A 22334-nucleotide genomic window follows, 5' to 3' on the forward strand; every position below is an offset into this window, starting at 1 on the left:
TTTGTGATACAGAAAATCACGGTATGATAATTTCCTCTTGAGGTCAGGAAAATTTAGAGAAGTTAATTGTGAGATCATTATAAAGTTGTTTGCTCATGGAATTGCTTGTATTTGAAAAAGTTTCAAACAAGAAGAAATGCATTGTAATTGAAATGAAATATTATTAGATTAGTTAGGAAGATGTTAAAAGCAGAGTACGCCTGTATTTTATGCGTGATGTTTAATGAACAGGAGGTTGAGAATAAGAGGCCCTGTTTTACGACGGAGAGGACGTTTTGTGACAGGGTGGATGTTAAGATGTAATATTTCTGAGGCAGGCTGTGTAAGATGATGATGTCCTGTAAGCAATCCATGACACATGACGAATTTAAAGGTGGTCAGATACAAGTGAGTGCGTTGTAACCCCTATTTTAAGTACAAGCTGATGTTTTCTCATGGTTACTATGTTATGTGAGACCGTAGGTCTCGGCAATTAAGTCTAAGTGACGGTTCTATTTGGTAAAAGCAAAGTGCATTTTGTGATAGCTGACCTCACAAACAAAATACATTCTGAAGCGCGGTCAAGGTAATATTTGATTATTGTAAATTGAATTCTATTCTGTATCTTTAAGAGACGAAATTATCGCTGACTAGAAACATAGCGGGTGTGATAAATGAATTTTATTAGAATGACAGTTTAGCTTGAGCAGATTGATGAAAACTTACTTTATGGGACAGTTCACGGTGATACATATTTGACCGTAGTGATGAAAGGCCATTTGGAACCTCATACTCGGGTTATGCCATGGTATCGTGATGGTAGTGATTACTGTTTTAAGCGATATTACGTAAAATTGAACGAGAGTTGAGTTTGTTTTTATTTAGCGAACTTCACTGCATGTTTTGAGATTGTAATGAGGAACAGATTAAACTATTCGGACTTGTTGTTTAACTTCGATTTCACGCTTTTTTTAGGGAATGGACACAGTTATATTTCCATGTTCGAGTTCATTCTGTGGCGAAATTCCATTGTATTAGAGCTTCAACGAGTATTAGATTTAAATATCCGGGATTGTGTTTAAGTTTCGATTGCGCCTGACAGTATAAATGATGTGTAGATACCATAACGTTACCTCAACGATAGATGTATAATGCTGCGTGTATTATATAATTTAAGTATGAGTAGACACTGCAACGTAGGCTCAACGACGAAATTAGGGCGCCGTCTGCATATAGTCAAGTCTTAGGTTAGTCAGTGTTGCGAATCGACTTGAACGATGGTAGTGTTTGCAGTAGTGGATATGAATGTGAAAGGTACTATTCAGGCCATGTTTCGGCACAATTCTTACTAGCCAGTAAGTGCTCCCATAACAGCGTTGCATCAGTGGAGGCATGAACGTAAGAGTTGCTCCACGTGGAAACCTAGCTAATGGAGACTGATCCTTACTGCTTAGCAGCGCGTGTTCAAGTTCGAGGAACTTTCGTTTTCTATTTACTTTTTCTTTACTTTTAGATTTATTGTTCGGATGTCCGGTGTATTATGATAATGCCGTGTGTTGACCCTTAGTTGATTTATGCAGGATGTACACTACGAATGCGGTTTCGATTCGTCAGCTGTTAATGTATATTTTATTTTCATTTTTCGTTATTCACTTTATTTTATGTGAGACGTTGATCTACCGATCACTTAGAGTTTAGTTTAATGGGACAATTATAGGTAGACAGATTTGTACTGGTAGTCGTAGTTATAGAATATTGGAAAGATTTCCTTTTATGCGTTTTATATTGTGGACTAGTATGTTAACAAACTTAACGACATAATTATTTTATTTTATTTTATTTTATTTTATTTTATTTTATTTTATTTTATTTTATTTTATTTTATTTTATTTTATAACCTGGAAGTTAGTTTAGTAAGAACATTTTCAATTGACTTATCACTTTCCTGTAACTTCAGTGTTTGGCATTTCTTCTAAATGCATAATGAATTAATGTTTTCCTGCATTTCGCAGTTTTGTTCCTTCACGACCACGTAACATAAAATCCCCTCGGATCAAGTGTTGTTGGTTCCTTCTGAACATCTGTTTGGGTTGATGCATGTTTCAGAATCAGGATTCTTCCGTAACTTGAGGTATCACGAGATGACAATACAATGTGGAATTTTATTTTTTGATTGTGACAATGGCTGTCAACTTGTAATGAACACCATGCTTTCTAGAAATAATTAGCGACCTAACCAAAGCAACTGATAGTCGATTTGGTTCGATTAAGGGTCCATTCAAGGGATGTTCCAATATCCGGTAGGATATTAATTAAATGTAAATCTAGAATTCTACTTGTTGAAGGTCAGATTTTCCACGGATCGTATGGATTAACTCTCAGTTATCGTTTGGATCAATGGTGCCCGATTTTCAGGTTTCATTCTCGTTTTCTGATTTTCTGCTGTCCACGAATTTTATACTACTTTATCATTCTCTGAATATAATGTTAAACAATAATAAAAAGATCTCACGATATGGATTGTGACGGCGTCAAAAAAACATGTTGTAAAAATTTTAAGTGATTTTTCTGGCTAATTTATTACATACTTTTATCGTGATTTACTTTGAATAAATATTGTAGTAAGCACATTTTTGCTCCTCATTTAAACCCTTGCGTTTGGTCGATGAAGTGACAGAAAAAACTCGCAACGACCCCAAGATCTAAGAGTACGATATTGCTCTACTGAAGCAGCCGAGACAGACGACCTACGATAGAACGGGAAGCTTAAGTGTTCAATACTAAAAATACCCAGAAGAAAAGTACAGAAGATCGTCTACTTTTGAGGATAGTGATCTCATTAAATAAAACTATAATATCTGCCTTTGGGAGGAAATAAAATTAGCCTAACCGTTTGAAACAATGTCTTATTCCCTGTGACTAAGTGGAAAATTCAATGGAAATATAAATTATGTCTCAGCTAAATCTGTAAGACATTATGCACAAATGTGAATTTTAACCTCTAGCGCTAGATGAAACCATAGATTTTGTAAGTTATTCCAGTAACTTACCATATGCAGATCATTCTGAAATTGTTGTTGGTTGGTTGGTTGGTTGGTTGGTTGGTTGGTTGGTTGGTTGGTTGGTTGGTTGGTTGGTTGGTTGGTTGGTTGGTTGGTTGGTTGGTTGGTTGGTTGGTTGGTTGGTTGGTTGGTTGGTTGGTTGGTTGGTTGGTTGGTTGGTTGGTTGGTTGGTTGGTTGGTTGGTTGGTTGGTTGGTTGGTTGGTTGGTTGGTTGGTTGGTTGGTTGGTTGGTTGGTTGGTTGGTTGGTTGGTTGGTTGGTTGGTTGGTTGGTTGGTTGGTTGGTTGGTTGGTTGGTTGGTTGGTTGGTTGGTTGGTTGGTTGGTTGGTTGGTTGGTTGGTTGGTTGGTTGGTTGGTTGGTTGGTTGGTTGGTTGGTTGGTTGGTTGGTTGGTTGGTTGGTTGGTTGGTTGGTTGGTTGGTTGGTTGGTTGGTTGGTTGGTTGGTTGGTTGGTTGGTTGGTTGGTTGGTTGGTTGGTTGGTTGGTTGGTTGGTTGGTTGGTTGGTTGGTTGGTTGGTTGGTTGGTTGGTTGGTTGGTTGGTTGGTTGGTTGGTTGGTTGGTTGGTTGGTTGGTTGGTTGGTTGGTTGGTTGGTTGGTTGGTTGGTTGGTTGGTTGGTTGGTTGGTTGGTTGGTTGGTTGGTTGGTTGGTTGGTTGGTTGGTTGGTTGGTTGGTTGGTTGGTTGGTTGGTTGGTTGGTTGGTTGGTTGGTTGGTTGGTTGGTTGGTTGGTTGGTTGGTTGGTTGGTTGGTTGGTTGGTTGGTTGGTTGGTTGGTTGGTTGGTTGGTTGGTTGGTTGGTTGGTTGGTTGGTTGGTTGGTTGGTTGGTTGGTTGGTTGGTTGGTTGGTTGGTTGGTTGGTTGGTTGGTTGGTTGGTTGGTTGGTTGGTTGGTTGGTTGGTTGGTTGGTTGGTTGGTTGGTTGGTTGGTTGGTTGGTTGGTTGGTTGGTTGGTTGGTTGGTTGGTTGGTTGGTTGGTTGGTTGGTTGGTTGGTTGGTTGGTTGGTTGGTTGGTTGGTTGGTTGGTTGGTTGGTTGGTTGGTTGGTTGGTTGGTTGGTTGGTTGGTTGGTTGGTTGGTTGGTTGGTTGGTTGGTTGGTTGGTTGGTTGGTTGGTTGGTTGGTTGGTTGGTTGGTTGGTTGGTTGGTTGGTTGGTTGGTTGGTTGGTTGGTTGGTTGGTTGGTTGGTTGGTTGGTTGGTTGGTTGGTTGGTTGGTTGGTTGGTTGGTTGGTTGGTTGGTTGGTTGGTTGGTTGGTTGGTTGGTTGGTTGGTTGGTTGGTTGGTTGGTTGGTTGGTTGGTTGGTTGGTTGGTTGGTTGGTTGGTTGGTTGGTTGGTTGGTTGGTTGGTTGGTTGGTTGGTTGGTTGGTTGGTTGGTTGGTTGGTTGGTTGGTTGGTTGGTTGGTTGGTTGGTTGGTTGGTTGGTTGGTTGGTTGGTTGGTTGGTTGGTTGGTTGGTTGGTTGGTTGGTTGGTTGGTTGGTTGGTTGGTTGGTTGGTTGGTTGGTTGGTTGGTTGGTTGGTTGGTTGGTTGGTTGGTTGGTTGCACCTCTTCATAACACCCTACCCTGTGCTAAATGTTTCATTTCCCTATAACTACTCTATCCTACATCTGCACTAATCTGTTTGTCATATTTATACCGTGATCCACCCCTATCCTTCTTACCTCCTACACTTCCCTAAAAACCAGCTCAATGAGTCCTGGTGTCTGAAGATGCGCCCTATAATTCTGCCTCTTTCCGTGGTCAAATATAGCCAAATCGATCTCCTCTCACCATTTCGATTCAGTATCCCTTCATTCGTGATTCTATCTATCTACCTTCAGCATTCTTCCGTGTAACACCGCATTTCAAAAGCTCCTTTTTCTTTCCTTCTTTGTGAGCTAGTCATCATCCATGTTCCACTTCCGTACAATGCCATGTTCCGGAAGAAAGACTTATAATTCTTATATCAGTGTTTGAAGTAAGGAGATTTATTTTCTTAGGAAAGGCCAAACTTGGTTGCGCTTGTCTGTATTTAATGTCCTCCTAACTCCTGCCATCGTTAGTTATTTTAACTTCCTAATCTAATATATCCTGTATCACCAGACTTCGGTCGACTCCACTCCATTTATTTCTTTTCTAATTATTTGTTTTCATCTTGTACTCCTTCTCCAAGAGTGTGTCCATACCATTCAGTAATTTCTCCTCATCTTCTGCTGATTCAGATTAAATAATAATATCATCGACTCTGGTTTGTTGTTCCTCTTATTTTGAACAGATTCCAGATAATTCTTCTTTCCCGGTATCTGAACCCGATCACCTTCAAATCCCAAATAGCTTAGTCGAATGAAAATTATCGAATGCTTCTTTATAGAAAAGCAGCAGGAAGTGATCAAATTACTGGGGAGGTGTTAAAGACAATGGGGTGGTACATAGTACCTTATTTAAAATTTCTCTTTGACTATGTCATAAATAATAGTGTAATACCAAAGGAATGGAAGGAATCTATAATAATACCAATTTATAAAGGAAAGGGTGATAAAAGGAAACCAGAGAACTACAGACCAATCAGCCTGACCAGTATAGTTTGTAAAATACTGGAGAATTTAATATCAAAGTACATCAGAGGGATATGTGATGATAAAAATTGGTTCTTGAGGAGCCAGTATGGATTTAGAAAGAAATTTTCTTGTGAGGCACAACTGGTGGGATTTCAGCAGGACATATCAGACCAATTGGATTCAGGAGGCCAGTTAGATTGCATAGTCACAGATCTTTCCAAAGCCTTTGATAGAGTGGATCATGGAATATTATTAAAGAAATTGGAGGGAATAGGATTGGACATAAGGGTTACACGTTGGGTAAAAACATTTCTAAATTCAAGGGTTCAGAAAGTCAAAGTAGGAAATAACGTATCGCAGGAAGAGAAAGTTTGGAAGGGAATTGCACAGGGTAGTGTAATCGGTCCGTTACTTTTCTTAATATACGTAAATGATTTAGGGAATAATATAACATAAAAAATAAGATTGTATGCAGATGACATAATTGTTTATAGGGAAATAAATACCATTGAGGATTGTTCAGTATTACAAAGGGATCTTGAGAGTATCCAACAATGGGTTGAAGAGAATAATATGAAGGTTAATAGAGGCAAATCAACTGTAACAACATTTACAAACAAGAGTTTTAAAACTGAATTTGAATATACTTTGGATGGGGTAGTTATCCCAAAAGATGGCAAGTGCAAATACTTAGGTGTGAGATTTGAAAGTAATTTGCACTGGAAGGGTCATGTGGATGACATTGTTTGGAAAGCATACAGATCGTTACATGTCATAATGAGGCTACTTAAAGGTTGCAACAAAGAATTAAAAGAGAAAAGTTACCTAAGTATGGTTCGTCCATTATTGGAATACGCAAACCGTGTTTGGGATCCTCACCAAGAATACCTAATAAAAGAAATAGATAGTGTGCAGAGGAAAGCAGCAAGATTTGTAACAGGGGATTTCAGGAAAAAGAGTAGTGTATCAGAAATGTTAAAGGAACTAGGGTGGGAAACTTTAAGTAAGAGAAGGGAGAAAACTAGACTTATAGGATTATATAGAGCCTATACAGGAGAAGCAGCATGGGGAGATATCCGTGAGAGGCTTCAGTTGGAAAATAATTATATCGGCAGGACTGACCACAAATATAAAATTAGAAGGAATTTTAGCAGAAGCGATTTGGGTAAATTTTCATTCATTGGGAAGGGTGTGAAGGAGTGGAACAGTTTACCGCGGGTAGTGTTTGATCCTTTTCCAAAATCTGTACAGATATTCAAGAAGAGAATAAACAGCAACAGAGAAAATAAATGAAATGTTAGAGGGCATTCGAGCAGTGGAGGTTAATATAAATAAAAAATGTGTGTGAATAAATTAATTCCATCCCCTGGTCTAAGGAGTTGGACAGCCAAAGTAGGGGACTGCCTGTAGGGGTGAAGTACAGTGGGGACTTCGAGGGCCCTGGGACCGCTACGGTAGCTGCGAAGGCCCTTCAGGAACTCTGAAAAGTGGTGGCAAAAGGGGCTCTGGTTGACGCAGCAGGTCGTTATGCTACTTAGGTTCCAGAATGGGTAAAGAAAAAAAAGTATATAAATGCAATGTAAATTTTAATCTTATACCAGTTGTACAGTATCATTTGAAGAAATTCCACATACTGCATATCAGTTGACTATATTTGTAAGTAGTACAGGAGATATTATAAGTAGAATTTTGTGAACAATATAAATTTATTAAGGATGAGCTGTGTGTTTAATAGAAAAAATTGTTAGCGTAAATTGTATAATATTGTATTATAGGAAAATTTACTTCTCTTGTTAATTTAATAGTAAGTGCTTGACAATAATGTATTTTAGTGTACCATTTGCCACCGAAGTAGACAGATCTACGAATGTCATGTACGTCGGATTGTCATATTTAATTCAATCCTCTAAGATTATACGTAAAGTCAGGATTGCTTCACGTGTTCTATATTCTTTCTGAAGCCAAATTGATCTTCTTCCAGTTCATTTTTTATTTTTTATTTTTTATTGCTATTTGCTTTACGTCGCACCGACACAGATAGGTCTTATGGCGACGATGGGATAGGAAAGGCCTAGGAAGTGGAAGGAAGCGGCCATGGCCTTAATTAAGGTACAGCCCCGGCATTTGCCTGGTTTGAAAATAGGACACCACGGTAAACCATCTTCAGGGCTGCCGGCAGTGGGGCTCGAACCCACTATCTCCCGATTACTGCATACTGGCCGCACTTAAGCGACTGCAGCTATCGAGCTCGGTCTTCTTCCAGTTCAGCTTCAAATTACCTTTCCATTCTTTTTTGAACAATGCACGTGAAAATTTTGTAGGCGTGAGATGCTAAGTTAATGGTGCAGTAGTTTTGACACATGTGAGCACCTGCTCTCTTGGGAGCAGGTATAACAACAATCTATCCAAAATCGGATGGCACTTCCCCTGTATCTTACGCCTTACACACTAAATGGAATAACCTCACCATGTTGTTTCTCCTAAGGCAGCCACCAATTCTGACATCATCGATTCCAGGTGCCCGGTACCCACATAGGTCTCTGGAAGTTCTGTCGAATTCTGGTCTCAAAAGTGGTCCTGGCATTATATCAGCATCAACAGCCTCTTCTTGTTCCAGAACCTTATCATCTACATCTTTACCGTGATAGAACTGATGCATATGTTCTTGCCATCCTTCTTCCTTGTCTTATTTTCCTATAAAGTGGTTTTCCTTCCGAGCTCTTAATATTCATACACGTAATTTCCATTTCTCTAAAAATTTCCTTTGTGTTCTTGTATGCAGCGTTTACCTTTACCACCACCATGCAATCTTCAACATCGTTGCACATCTCTCTCAGCTATTATTCCTTACTTTTCGTGCACTTTCTATCTAATTAATTTTGTAATCAACTATATTCTGTTCTGCCTTCTCATTTTTGTATTCCTGTTATTTCGCAGCTCGTCAGTCAGGTCTAGTATCTACTGAGTTATCCTCTGATTCGTTCTCGATCTTTCCTTTCTTCCCAACTTGCCTTGAACAGCTCTATTGATCTCATCCTTCACGACTGCCCGATCTTCACCTCTTGTGTTTCGTTCAGCCTTTCAAAACCTGGTTGCGTAATCTCTGCCTAATCATACTGAAGTCTGTTTTATGCCTTCCAGTGTCCCAAGGTCTCGTCCACCAATACAGCCGTCGTTTGTATTGTCTGAACCATGTATTAGCAATGACTAAATTTAAGATCGCTGCAGAATTCAACCAGCCGGTTTCCTCACTTCATTCCTTCGTCCCAGTCCGAAATCTTCCAATTAATTACTTTCTCTTCCTTGGCCTACCACTGCATTCCGGTCTTCCATCACAATTAGATTATCGTCACCTTTTACATTTTTCTATTAAATCTTCTATCTCTTCATATACTACTCCTTCTTTATCAAGCGCTGGGGACTATTTTACCCCCTGAATATTTTAGCCGGGAGGAAGCCATCATCAGTACCTCATTCATACAGAGGGAGCTGCATGTCCTCGGGAGTTAGTTACGGCTGTAGTTTCCCGTTGCTTTCTGCAGTGAAGCAGTGTCAACATAGCTAAGCCATGTAAAATATTTTACAATGCCATATCAGTCAATCTTCCAGTCTGCCACCATTGCAATTTCCGAAAGACTGTTACTTCCCTTTCCAAGAACCATTCGTTAGTCTGGTCTCTGGACAGACATTCATCCGATATGTTTGCAACTTCGGCTCGGCTATCTGCTTCACTGTGACTCAGAAGCCAGCCCACCGCGGCAGGGTCTCGTTGTTCGCATGGAAGCATAATAATAATAATAATAATAATAATAATAATAATAATAATAATAATAATAATAATAATAATAATAATAATAATAAACGGAGTTTCGCTTTTGGTCATATGTGTGTACGAATAATATTAAAAGTTGCAAGACCAATCGTTGTGCCTCAAATTTATAGTTAGTGCTAACTTATTTTTAAGTCGCACCGACACATATAGTTTTATGGCGACGAAGGGACAGGGAAGCTGTACGAATGGGAAGGAATCAACCTTGGCCTTGATTAATATGCAGGTCCAGAAAATTGGAAAATGGGAAATCACGGAAGAACATATTCGGAGCTGTCGACAACGTTAGTGCTATTAACTCGCTATAAACAAAATTTGAAGGCCTATATTGATTTGTGAATTCAAGCCCCAAATTTTCACAGTCAAAAAGTGTCAACCCTGCTCCGAAGGCAAGCGTGATCGATGTTGCAGCGATTTTCTATAGCATCAGTCTCGTTTATAACATTACTGTCAGTTATCTTTGACTTAAATTGGAAGGACAAAGTATGGTACGAAATTATTTCCGTGGTTTCAAGAAGTTCTGCGAGTTATTTTATGAAATCTTTTCAGCGGTAGACGGACTAATAACAACTCCATAACACAACATCCTCTTCCACTTCGGGGTTGCTGTCACAGTTATAGGAAATAATTTACCTGTTTATTTGATGATATTGATCATGATTATTGAAAATCCACAGTGTGTTTCCAGGTATTCGACCGGGTCTGGAATGGTATGAATGAATGAAGCCTCCATCTAGCGGTGAGGATAGGAATTGTGCCGGCTGCCGAAGCCTGTCGCACTACTCTGGGGCAATGATTAATGAGTGGCAGATGAAATGAAATGGTGTTGGAGAGTGTCGCTGGAATGAAAGATGACAGGGAAAACAGGGGTACCCGGAGAAAAACCTGTCCCGCCTCCACCTTGTCCAGCATAAATCTCACATGAAGTGACGGGGCTTTGAACCACGGAACCCAGCGGTGAAAGGCCGGTGCGCTGTCGGATGAGCCACGTAGGCTCCATTTTTAACATTATTATTATTATTATTATTATTATTATTATTATTATTAATCCCGCCTATTTATTTCTTAGACAAGGAACTCGTTTCATTGTTAATTCAACCTTCCGCCGTTCAGTATTCCCTGCTAATTGTGAATCCTTCTTGGTATTTCTCTGCTGTTCTATGTCACTATCGTCATTTCCCTCGCCCTCTTATCTGTTTCACCCCCTTATAATGTCGATATCACTCTCTTAGTCTCATTCCCCTCGCCAATTTCCACGCCTTCGTTTACTTGAATATCATGAACTTCTGCGGCGCAAGTAATGTTACTTTCCTGAACTTAATTGCTACACTTTATGATCCGCACCCTTTGATCGTCAACATTTTCAGAAACAGTCTATTCTTCGGTATAACTATCTTCTACAAGCTCTGAATGCTGATTTCTACTTTATCTTGACCACCAGTTGTTTCCTCTGCTAACTCTACTTTCGGAATCTCTATTAATGCATGAATGTCGGTGTTTTGTACGTTTGCCTTCCTGACCATAAATCTGATCGTCACCAGTTTTGGAAGTACAGTATATTCAAATTGTGGCTTTCTCCCAAAGCTAAGATGAATTTACCCATATTAAGGATATTTGCCATTATCATTACAGTGAACTTTTCCGATTCCAGAGCTGAAAGGTCACCATAGTGACTGCCGATTCTGAAGACGCGGAGTTCGAATCTCGGCCGTGTCAGGAATTTTAGCCTCATCTGGTCAATACTTCTGGCTTAGGATCCGGGTGTTCGTATTCGTCTTAATACACACGATCATACCAAGCCCGTTGTTTCCCATGTTCACACCAGGCAAATGATGGATTTGTACTTTAATTATGACCACGGTCCCTTCCTTCCCACCCTAAGAGCCATCTGTGTTGATGCGACTTAAAGAAAATTGTAAAAAAAATTCACCTCCATTTATACGTAACTCGTGACATAACCAACCTCTACTGAACACATCCCTATAGCCCCCTCAATAAATATTAATACACGTTAGAATGTTTTAAAGAAATTAAATAATTAAAAACTGTCATCGACACACACTGAATATAAGAATTGTAGTAGAGGGCTACATCACTAGAAAGAAACCAAGAGTAAAGCCAAGGAAAATGTTTATAAAAGGGATCATGAATGACAGGGACACAAATATTCGTATCGTTGCCACTGGTTTCACGTCGCACTAACACACTGAAGATTGACTCGTTGGCTGAACGGTCAGCGTCCTGGCCTTCGGTTCAGAGGGTCCCGGGTTCGATTCCCGGCCGGGTCGGGGATTCTAACCTTAATTGGTTAATTCCAATGGCACGGGGCTGGGTTACTGGAAGGTTATGACTTGGTTCTTTTTGCAAGTTGCTTTACGTCGGTCGGACATAGATAGGTCTTATGGCGACGATGGAATAGGAAGGCCTAGGAATGGGAAGGAAGCGGCCATGGCCTTAATTAACGTACAGCTCCAGCATTTGCTTGGTGTGAAAATGGGAAATCATGGAAAATCATCTTCAGGGCTGCCGTAAGTAACGCTATAAAAGGGCACTGCAAATCTGCAAAAACCTACAGGATCCGAAGAACTTGGTCTTATTGTGCAAGTGATGTGACATAACTTAACGTTCAACGAGGGATTCTCCCTGCACAATACATTCAATATACAACAAAGTTACCTTATCCAGTTGTTTTCTTGGGTCAGTGGAGCCATATTAGCTCGTTTTCGGTTTCAGACGAGGTTTTAAGGCGATGTGCTCTTCTTGATACCACGTGATTATTGAAGTGAAAATTCCAACACGCGATCCACAGAACTTGGGCTGTACGAGTGAAAACCAGCAGAACAGTCACTAAGCTAATCATACCCACGCCTTCGTGTTTATATGTGTTTGGGTCATCAGTCCATAGACTGGTTTGATGCATCCTTCCAAACCACCTTACCCTGTGCTAAGTTACTACATCCTACATCTCCTCTAATCTGTTTGTCATATTCACAAGTTGATGTATCCCTGATGCCTACACTTTCCTCATTTCCTGGGTATCTTAAGACGTGCCTTATCATTGTATCTCTTCTTCTGGTCGAATTTCGCCAAATAGTTTTCCTCTCACCTGTTCGATTCTCTATCTCTTCATCTGTGATTCGATCTACCCATCTCACCTTCAGCATTCTTCTGTAACGCCACATTTCAAAAGCTTCTGTTCTCTTCTTTTTATGCTAATTGTCGTCCATGTTTCACTTCCATACTAGTTCATGCGCTCATGAACGTTCGATTTTGTTGGTAATTTTCACTGTTTTCGATAGCTCTCCTACTTGTCTAAATTTATGTTATAGATGTTGCTCTTACCGCAATTGTTTTCGGTTTGGTTACTTTACGTTGATTTATTATGAGTTCCCTTGGACGTGCAATCATGTCACAGGTTATACGAATACTGTTTGCCTATTTATTTCTCTTGCTCCGCTGACTTACGTAATTTTTTCTTGCCTGTTGATTGGTTACATTACCTTGACATGACTGTTTGCATCACCGGCAACTTCATTTCCAGTTGGTACCGAAAATGTTTTCTTCCGCGTCTTTCTACTTTTTCATTGGTCATTTCTGTTATTTGCTTTTTGACTTTGTTATACTATTAAATAATTGGAAATTATTAACATTCTTTCTGGACTTCCTTTCTATCGTTATTTTGTATTTTTGATAAGGTTTCTTATGTACTTTTGAGTAATTGCTACCGTTAGTCTTACAGCACTACTTTATGTCGGATCTGGAACCTTCTGCAGTGCTGTTTAAGGACTGCCCCTCATCATGTTCTCCAGGATTCGGAAGGACGAGCTGACTGTCGTAGCGGAAGGACGTACGTGCCTCTCGCTCCGCTTTCTCTGTCCTTGCCAGGCGCTCTGAACTTTTTAAGTGCTAGTCAGGCAGCTGTACTTATTAGTACAACTTCGAAAGAGCTTTTGTCAGAGCTGAGCACTTCTCAGTGCTCGCTTTTCTCTTTCAGGATTTTATTTCAGGAGGACCAGGATGACTACGGCGGACAACGACACGGACTGGGACGCCTACAGGGAGAGGTGCGACCCCCCCTGACGGCTTCGTGTTCCGAGAGAGCTCCGCCACCCCGGTGGACCCGTCTCTCCTCGTGTACTACAGGCCGGGGAAGGACGCAGCCACTGAGCGGGACATGGTCCTGCACAAGATGCGCCAACCCGTGTCCAAGGAGGCCAGGATCTCCCCTACGCAGCACGTCGAGAGCTTCCTCCCTGGAGTCTTAATCAACAGGGACCACAGGCAGGAGCGCCTGGATAATATCGAGAGGGATCTCTCTCAGGTATACCAGGTCATCCGGCTACCAGGCAGAGACGACGCTCCAGGGATGTTCGACGCCTACATATGGAGGCGTTTTACCAGCACGGCCGCTACCTAGACGGACAGGAAGGACAGATGGTGAGGAATAAGGCGGTTAATACCGAATTAGTCCTCCCGTCCACGCCGGAGACCAACGACGCCACCACGGAGGTGGAGCATGCCGCCCCCTTGCGCCGCGACTGTGCGACCCAGGCTGAGCGGCTCGGCACTGCGAAGTGGACGCAGACCGCTCCTCCAAGGACCAACTCTGCGAGATGGACGCAGACCAAGGCCTACCAGGAAGGGCCTGTCACCCGGGAGCAATCAAGGAGGGCGCCCGCGACGGCGGATGCCAGCACGCAGTGGAGAAGGACGCCCCCTGGCGTTCTGAGGCTGCTGTTCAGGTCCAGCCTGACTGCATGTCCGTCGAGCTGCAGACCTTGACGTGCGCCCCACAAGACAGGGAACGCAGTCGAGAGTTAGCATCGATCGACGCCGCCGCCACCAGCCAGGAGAAGGAAGACGGCGACGCAGCGGAGCAACCAGCTACCCCAGGATCACCAGGCCGGGAGGAGGGCCACCAGGACGAGGCCTCTTTCCCCTGCCGAGAAGCGACCCCCGAGAAGAAGGCGCCGCCCGCGGATCAGGAAGAAGAAGACGCCGGCCCACCAGGAGAGGGCCGCTCAGCCGCAACCCAGGACTGCTCCCAGGACAGCAGTCTACCGAGGAGCCGATCAGGAGAGGACCCCAGCGGGTGGCGGCAGTCAGGCCCATCAGGAGAGGGCCGCCCAGACGCAACACAGGACGGCTCCCAGGTCAGCAGTCTACCGAGGAGCCAATCAGGAGAGGGCCTCAGCGGGTAGCGGCAGTCAGGTGCGATCAAACCGTCCCCCTCAACAGCTCTTGCAGTGTTTCCGCTGTTTGAGGTGGGGCCACCGGCAGGAGAGGTGTGGGCTCCAAGTGAAGTGCAACCGTTGTGGTGGTGATCACCACTACACGGCCTGCGCAGCACTTAAGCAGGCGCCGTGTGCGCCAACTGCGCGGGGGGCCACCCGGCCACCCATCGCAGTTGCCCCGTTTACCGGGCCATGGCACGGGCAGAAAGAAAGGAGGCCCGGCGTCATGACCCACCTCCATCCAGAAGGCCACCGCCTCGGCGGGCTTGGCCTCATTCTCCGCGATCGGAGACTGGGTACGGGGGACCCCAAGGAGGTGGCGCTGTGCGACGGGCCGTAGTGGCACTCGACACATGGCTCCGCTGCCGGCAAGGCCCGCGCTAGTCACGGCAGTGCCCAGATGGACTGATTCCCTGGCAGATGGAATGGCGAGGAATAGGCTTATGACTTGTGCATGATACCTGTTCCCAACTAACACTACTAACACTACCACTGGACTATTCCAGCCCACATCCTTACATGTGCTATCACAAGACGTCACGTTTTACATGTAGGCTATTTCTCTTTTCTGCCTATGTGATTTTTCCCTGACCCTTCAATACCATACTTTAACACTATCCAACCAACACAACCTCGCCTGGCTACGTGTCTGACATGGAAACAGGCAGATACTCCTTGTATCATCTCCCACTCTTCCCTGCTATCTCCTTCTTCTAAGAAATAATAGCATGTCGGAGGCCGTGCAGATTGAGTCGATGGTCACGCGGGGGGAGCGATCTTCGCCCCCCTCCGAAAAAAATCCAGGATTCGACTCCTCACTCTCAACGAGCAGCTCACCCTAATTGCCGCTCCACGGCAGCTTGTATACTGACTTATCGTCCAGGCAGATATTTCGCCGCGATCTGGAGGCGGCACTTGATGACATGCATTTCACTTCGCCTTGCCTGAGACCGTTGATTTGAGCCTTGCTCACCTGTTTGAACTAAGCCATGTCAAGTCGAGCACTTTCGACACTTCTGCAGCTGGCCTGTCCGGCACTTCTCTTACTGAATTCTACTAATGCCAGCCTGGACATTGCATTCTGCATGAACTTGTGCATTAATCTTATGAATATTGTAATCTACATTTTTGTCAGCATGTCTGTTTCTGGAAGACGACATTTTTACTCAACTGGTTTGCCTTCGAAGATTTGTCTATAGCACTGCAGTGTTGGACTATTTATTTTCCAGTTTAATGTTTAGCAACCATTTCCTTCTCCCCGGTGGAGAGTTTAGTGCTGCAAGTCTTGCTTCGAGTTTTGTCATTAAATTTCGAGTCTATTGGTCACGGAGACAACTTGTATATTCAATTTTGTCATTTTTTATGTTTTTAATATCTAGTTACGCTGTTAAATTCCAATATTGGTCTGGCTTGGACCAGCCTTCAAGTTAATATATTTTTTTCAGATATTCTGAATTTTGTCAGCTTTAGTTTATATTTATATTTATGTGCACAGCCGGTGGCCGTTTTTCGCTCACGGACATGTGTAAGTTACCTGATTTTTGCCATTGTTTAAATAATTCAAATTATTTATTAATTGTTTTTTCTTAAGGATTATAATAAATGCTGTGACTGCTGATCCCTTACTTTTCTCATTACCCGTAAAATTTGGAAACCCTCTCTGGCTTTTCCTTGTTTTCTCCACATACAATACCACATCCCAGACGAAAGTCTTCAAAAACGTCTTTCTAATTCCTGTATCAATGCGCGATATGAGCGAATGCCTATTATTAAGGAAGGCTTTCCTTGCTTGTGATAGTCTGCATTTTGTATCCTACTTTATTCTGCCATCATTAGTTATTCTATAATCCAAGTAAAAACATTCATCTACTTCCTATAAGATTTCATTTCCTAATCCAACATGCCCTGCATCACTTAACTTCAACGACTGCACTCCATTACTTTTGTTTTGGATTTATTTATTTTTCATCTTGTACTCCTTCTCCAAGACCATTCAGCAACTCCTCCAGATCTTCTGAAGACTTAGATTAAGTAATAATATCATCGGCAAATCTCAGAATTTGATTTCCTCTCCTTGGATTTTGAGTTCCTCTCTTTGGATTTTGATTCATTTTCAGAATTCCACTTGTATTTCCTTTACCGCCTGTTCTATATAAATATTTATAAGGAGAGGGACAAATTGTAGCCTTGCCTCGCTCCTTTCTGTTTTGCTGCTTGTTTTTCATAGCCTTCGATTCTTATTACTGAAGACTGATTTTTGTACAGATCGTAGATAATTCTTCTTCCTTGGTATCTGTTCACATTCACCTCCACAATCGCAAATAGCTTGCTCCAATTAACATTATGGAATGCTTTTCCTGGCGTAATTATACAGTGCGACGAATTCAGGAATGTATTGAAGTTCAGGGCACTTCTACTGTAATCACCGAGTAAACTGAATGCTGTTTGAGTATAAAGAGGCAGAGAGAGAAGAAAAAGGGTGAGAAGTAGATTTAGGGTCACTTTCTCTGCAGTTTTATCGTATTGTCGTGGTCACATCTTTGAATTATTTGGTTGCTGATGCGTAGCATAATAAACCAGCCAATTTTACTGTACGTTTTCAAACATATTAAAATACGAAATGTTGAAGAATGAATAATGAAGAGTTATTTGTACTTCGACAGAATTAAATTCCTAGATATTTTGGAGTTCACTGAAGCCTATGTACCGGTCTTGCACTCAGCGGTGAATTGCCCGCTCTATGACGACGACTTTCTTAGGCACACCGCTTGGAGGATATTGAGACTCAACCAGAGGACCCACTCTGCTCTGCAGTATTTGTTATATGCCTGTCATAGTCATATTGCTTTGCCTGCCCTCTTCAGCAGTTTTATGAACGTTTAATACCGGTACATAACAACTGATTCATTCATAATGGAGTTTATGACACTTCTTTCCACACAATATTCACTGTGCTTCCACCATTCGGGCGTATCTGGAGCTTAATATTTTCAAACGATCTTACCCAGGATAGTGCAGCATTCAATGGGCCGAGACTGAACACTGGTTCGGAAAAGTACATATCCACTTTTTCAAGTGTTTGTCCTGCGCCTAATCAAAGGTCACACTAAAGTCCAGTCGACTTGATACTTCCTCATGTGTGCGTACGTCGTCCGCTTTCTCTCAGCAGCATGTAAGAATGTTCTGCCATCTGTTGAGTATGTTTACAAACTGGGGAAGGTCAGGGAATCGAAGAGTATCTAGCTGAGAATAGTATTCCTACATGATCAGAGGAAGTGTATACTCTCTGACATGACAGGTGGTATGCAATCATATTATAAAGGATGAAAACCACACATACCAGAATATTAATGAAAGTGTTAATCGCTTAGCAACCCGCACGTTGCAATTTTTTCATCGGAGGCTCTTTGTTGTTAGTACGGCTACATAATTATTTTGGGCTTGAGATGTCGTCATCATCATTCCAGCGTCTTTGTAGTGTAGTTAAGGCCACCGCCCCATCCTTCCCATTCCTAGGCCTTTCCTATCCCATCGTCGCCATAAGACATATCTGTGTCGGGGCGATGTAAAGCAAATAGCAAACAAAAACAAAAACCTTGTTTATGTGTCATGTTCACGTACTGATGGTATCTAGTACTTCAACAATAGTATTATAGTAGCATTGCCCTACAGTAAGTGTGAAGAAATTCTTTGAGAATACCTGTATTGAGGATGGCCTTTATAAAATCACAGACCTGCAATGCAGAATGTGTTTCACGCCTTGCTACTTAAGAGGCAATGAGAGAGCCCCGTCCCTTGAGCTAATGGCATGAGCGCGGGAAGAGCCGCGAACAGCTCACTTCTAATACAGGGACTTTCATATAAACTAAGACTGAACGCACGGTGTTTGTACACTGCGCAACGGCAGCTGCCTTAGCCGAACTTACGACGCACCCGGCCGCCCTGCTTTAAGCGTTTATACAGTCTTATATGAAATTTGACCTTATAAAATATGCCGGAAGTGTCGTCGTTCCTTGTTTATACTGGCGTTGTACCTGATAACCAAATTCTGGCCGAAGCGAGTGAGCTTTGCCACTGTAATGTTTTTGATTTAATTTGTAATATTTGCTTTCAGTTTCTCCAATGCGTAAGGATTTGTCCTCGGGTTCACTAGGATAGTTGGTGACAGTCCCAATAACAGTTGGATTCCTGTAGTGGTGGTGGTGGTGGTGGTGGTGGTGGTGGTTATTGTTTTAAGAGGAAGTACAACTAGGCAACCATCCTCCATATAACACTAATCTCAGAGGAAAAATGGAAGAGATCCGACACTTAGAAAAATAAAGATATCGGCCACAGAAAGACAAGGGCCTAAAGGGCGTGAAAGGAAAAGACTCCCTAGACCTCGAGTGCTCTAAAACCGTCGGTGTCAGAGAAAACAAGAGTTGACCAAAGGAGGTGGGATAGGATAGATGAAAGTGAGGTGCTTGTCACAAGTAAGTGGAAGCAATGCCAGGACTCAGCTAAGGGCCCGGTGGTCGCGAACCCACGCTCTAGTGTTCAGAGCCCATGGAGCCCTTTCAGTCCCCTCTTACGACAGACAGGCAGGGGATACCGTGTACGTTATTCTACCGCCCCACACCCACACGGGGTCTGGAATTGTGTACACCACATCAATTACGCGACGCGTAGACACATACAACCATCACTTAAGTTATTTTTACAAGGGGGATCAAATATAAACGGGATTTTATTTTTTATTTAAATTCATTTATTGAAAAACACAAGTCAATTACAATTTATTTTTCCACATAGTTTCCTGCTTTGGAAATGCATTTGTCCCAGCGTATGGGCAGCGTTTTGATACCCTCATCGTAAAATGAACAGGGGCATGTCACCAGCCAGTTGCGCTCTAAGTCCTGCACATTCTCGTCATCTTCAAATCGTTGCCCTCCTAGGACTTCTTTAAGCGGTCCGGACAAATGGAAATCACAGACGATAAGTCTGGGCTGTAAGGAGGATGATCAATGTAGTCCAGAGCATTTCCTGTAGCTTGGAGACAGAGTTGTAGTATGGGGCCGCGCATTGTCGTGGGGGAGGATGACTTGTCGAATCCATTGATGTCATCTTTTGCTGTGATATGCAACGTTCGCCTTGTTCAACAGCTCGCAGTAGTAAGCAGCATTGATCTTGCGCCGCTCGTGCAACAAGTCAATCAGCTATAATGTCTTTAACCGCATGAATGTTTTCGTCTAGAATGCTGGTCCGAGGACGGCGATCGTGTTGTTGATATTCCGCACAGTCTCGTCCTTCTTTGGACTTTTTATGCGAGGCAAACACACACATCCTTGACAACGTTTGATCACCCAACAGTGCGGTCAACCTCTGGCAAATTTCCCCCACTGCAACTCCTTCACGAGCAAGAAATGTTATAATTATTCGTTGCGCAGTGGAGTGGTGCAACTTTTGCCCCGACATCGTGAGAGTTACTGACGAAACGGCGGGAAATATCTAACAGCACACTCTTCCCACTCCTAACGGTCCCGCCTAAGCATAGCCTAAGGGAGGGGCCAGTCTTGCCAACTGCTGATGTTCAGGAACAAGAAACCCGTTTATATTTGATCGACCTTCGTATTATATCTCTCAAAGGATCATCTAATTCGCAGAGAATATGGGCTGCAACAAGCACAATCTTACATCCGAAACAATCTAAAATTTCAAGAACGTAAAAAGTAAATAAAACTTTGAATTATACGCACAACCATAATTGTTAAAGTACAAAGCGTTCGTAAAATATCAATCAGTGTCACAATAAACATCTACAAAAATTCACTTGACACATTAAGAGGTGATATCAATCTTAAAAGAAACTTTAAAAAAGTACCAGGGCAACGCATGGAGCAATTTCATTTCAGGGCACGTTATTTGATATATTTGTAATGAATGCTGTGGAGGATCACTGGGCCTCCAGCAGAAAACCCCACTTGTTGTGCTAATTTTGTGAGTGATTTTTTCGGACCGTGCAAGATTCGCACCAATGTCATCTAGCATTCCCTCTGCTAAAACTGTTCATGTGCACGTATGTTTTTTATTGAGCACTGAGCCAGCAGTTTCAAATGTACTTAAAATTAACTTATGTGAATCTGTCCTCATGAAGGTGGCACTTCACCAGGAAATTGCTGTACAAATGCATCGCGTACCCGTCGAGCCGACTCGTACTTAAAGTAATTTTCACATACGAAAATACAGTGTTGTAATGATAACTGTCCCACCATATTAACAGCTGATATTCAGACTGGCGACTGATGCTTGCGCGGTCGAATATGTGCAAGGTCAAGAACTATGCGCGCGCTTCCAATAGTACCGCTTACGTATCCGAGAGTAAAAACGCCGCTTGGACGGTCTTAGTTTATATGAGAGACCCTGTAGTTAGTGCTGTAAAAACCAGATGGCCACATGCGGAGTCAAGGCACAAGCAAAGCCACAGCAATGTACCTGGTAGACTATATTATATTTACGCGATACAATCATACAGCTCGTTAATCGTTCACAGTTCATACCGTATACATAAAGAAGCTTTATGCTGGCCTACAGCGATTCTGTGAGCAGAGGTAGTAGTCAAAGGAGTATTTTGTTATCACATGCCGTATATAATATTGTTTCCTATACGAAAACTAATGAAGTGAAGGTAAAGAAAGCTGTTTATATAGCACAAGGCGTTTCTGTACAAAATAACTTACTTTGTTTCCTTCCCATAATGTAATGCAATAAAATATTTAAAAGCTAAAATCTATTTTGATTCGAGCACGTTCGCTAGTTTTAACTGACAGCCGTGCAAGCAGCTGCTGGGCTGTATTCTGCTCCTTCTCTAGTTGTAACTGGAAGCCGTGCAAGCAGCTGCTAGGCTGCGCTCGGCTCCTTCTCTAGTTGTAACTGAGAGACGTGCAAGCAGCTGCTAGGCTGCACTCTGCTCCTTCTCTAGTTGTAACTGAGAGCCGTGCAAGCTGCTGCTAGGCTGCACTCTGCTCCTTCTCTAGTTGTAACTGAGAGCCGTGCAAGCAGCTTCTATGTTGTACTCTGCTCCTTCACTAGTCGTAACTGAGAGCCTTGCAGCAGCTTCTAGGTTGTACTTTGCTTCTTCACTATTCGTAACAGAGAGTCGTGCAAGCAGCTACTAGATTGTACTCTGCTCCTTCAGTACTCATAACTGAGAGTCGTGCAAGCAGCTACTAGGTTGTACTCTGCTCCTTCAGTACTCATAACTGAGAGTCGTGCAAGCAGTTGCTAGGCTGTACTCTGCTCCTTCAATAGTCGTGACAGAGAGTCCTGCAAGCAGCTGCTAGGCTGTACTCTGCTCCTTCAATAGTCGTGACAGAGAGTCCTGCAAGCAGCTTCTAGGTTGTACTTTGCTTCTTCAGTACTCGTAACTGAGAGTCGTGCAAGCAGTTGTTAGGCTGTACGCTGCTCCTTCAATAGTCGTGACAGAGAGTCCTGCAAGCAGCTGCTAGGCTGTACTCTGCTTCTTCACTACTCGTAAGAGAGAGTCGTGCAAGCAGCTTCTAGGCTGTACTCTGCTCCATCAGTAGTCGCTACTGAGAGCCGGGCAAGCAGCCGCTAGGTTGTACTGTGCTCCTTCTCTTGTTGTAACTGAGAGCCGTGCAAGCTGCTGCTAGGCTGTACTCTGCTCCTTCACTAGTCGTAAGAGAGAGTCGTGCAAGCAGCTT

The sequence above is a fragment of the Anabrus simplex genome, chromosome 2 (genome assembly GCF_040414725.1).
Source record: "Anabrus simplex isolate iqAnaSimp1 chromosome 2, ASM4041472v1, whole genome shotgun sequence".
NCBI classification, from domain to species: domain Eukaryota; kingdom Metazoa; phylum Arthropoda; class Insecta; order Orthoptera; family Tettigoniidae; genus Anabrus; species Anabrus simplex.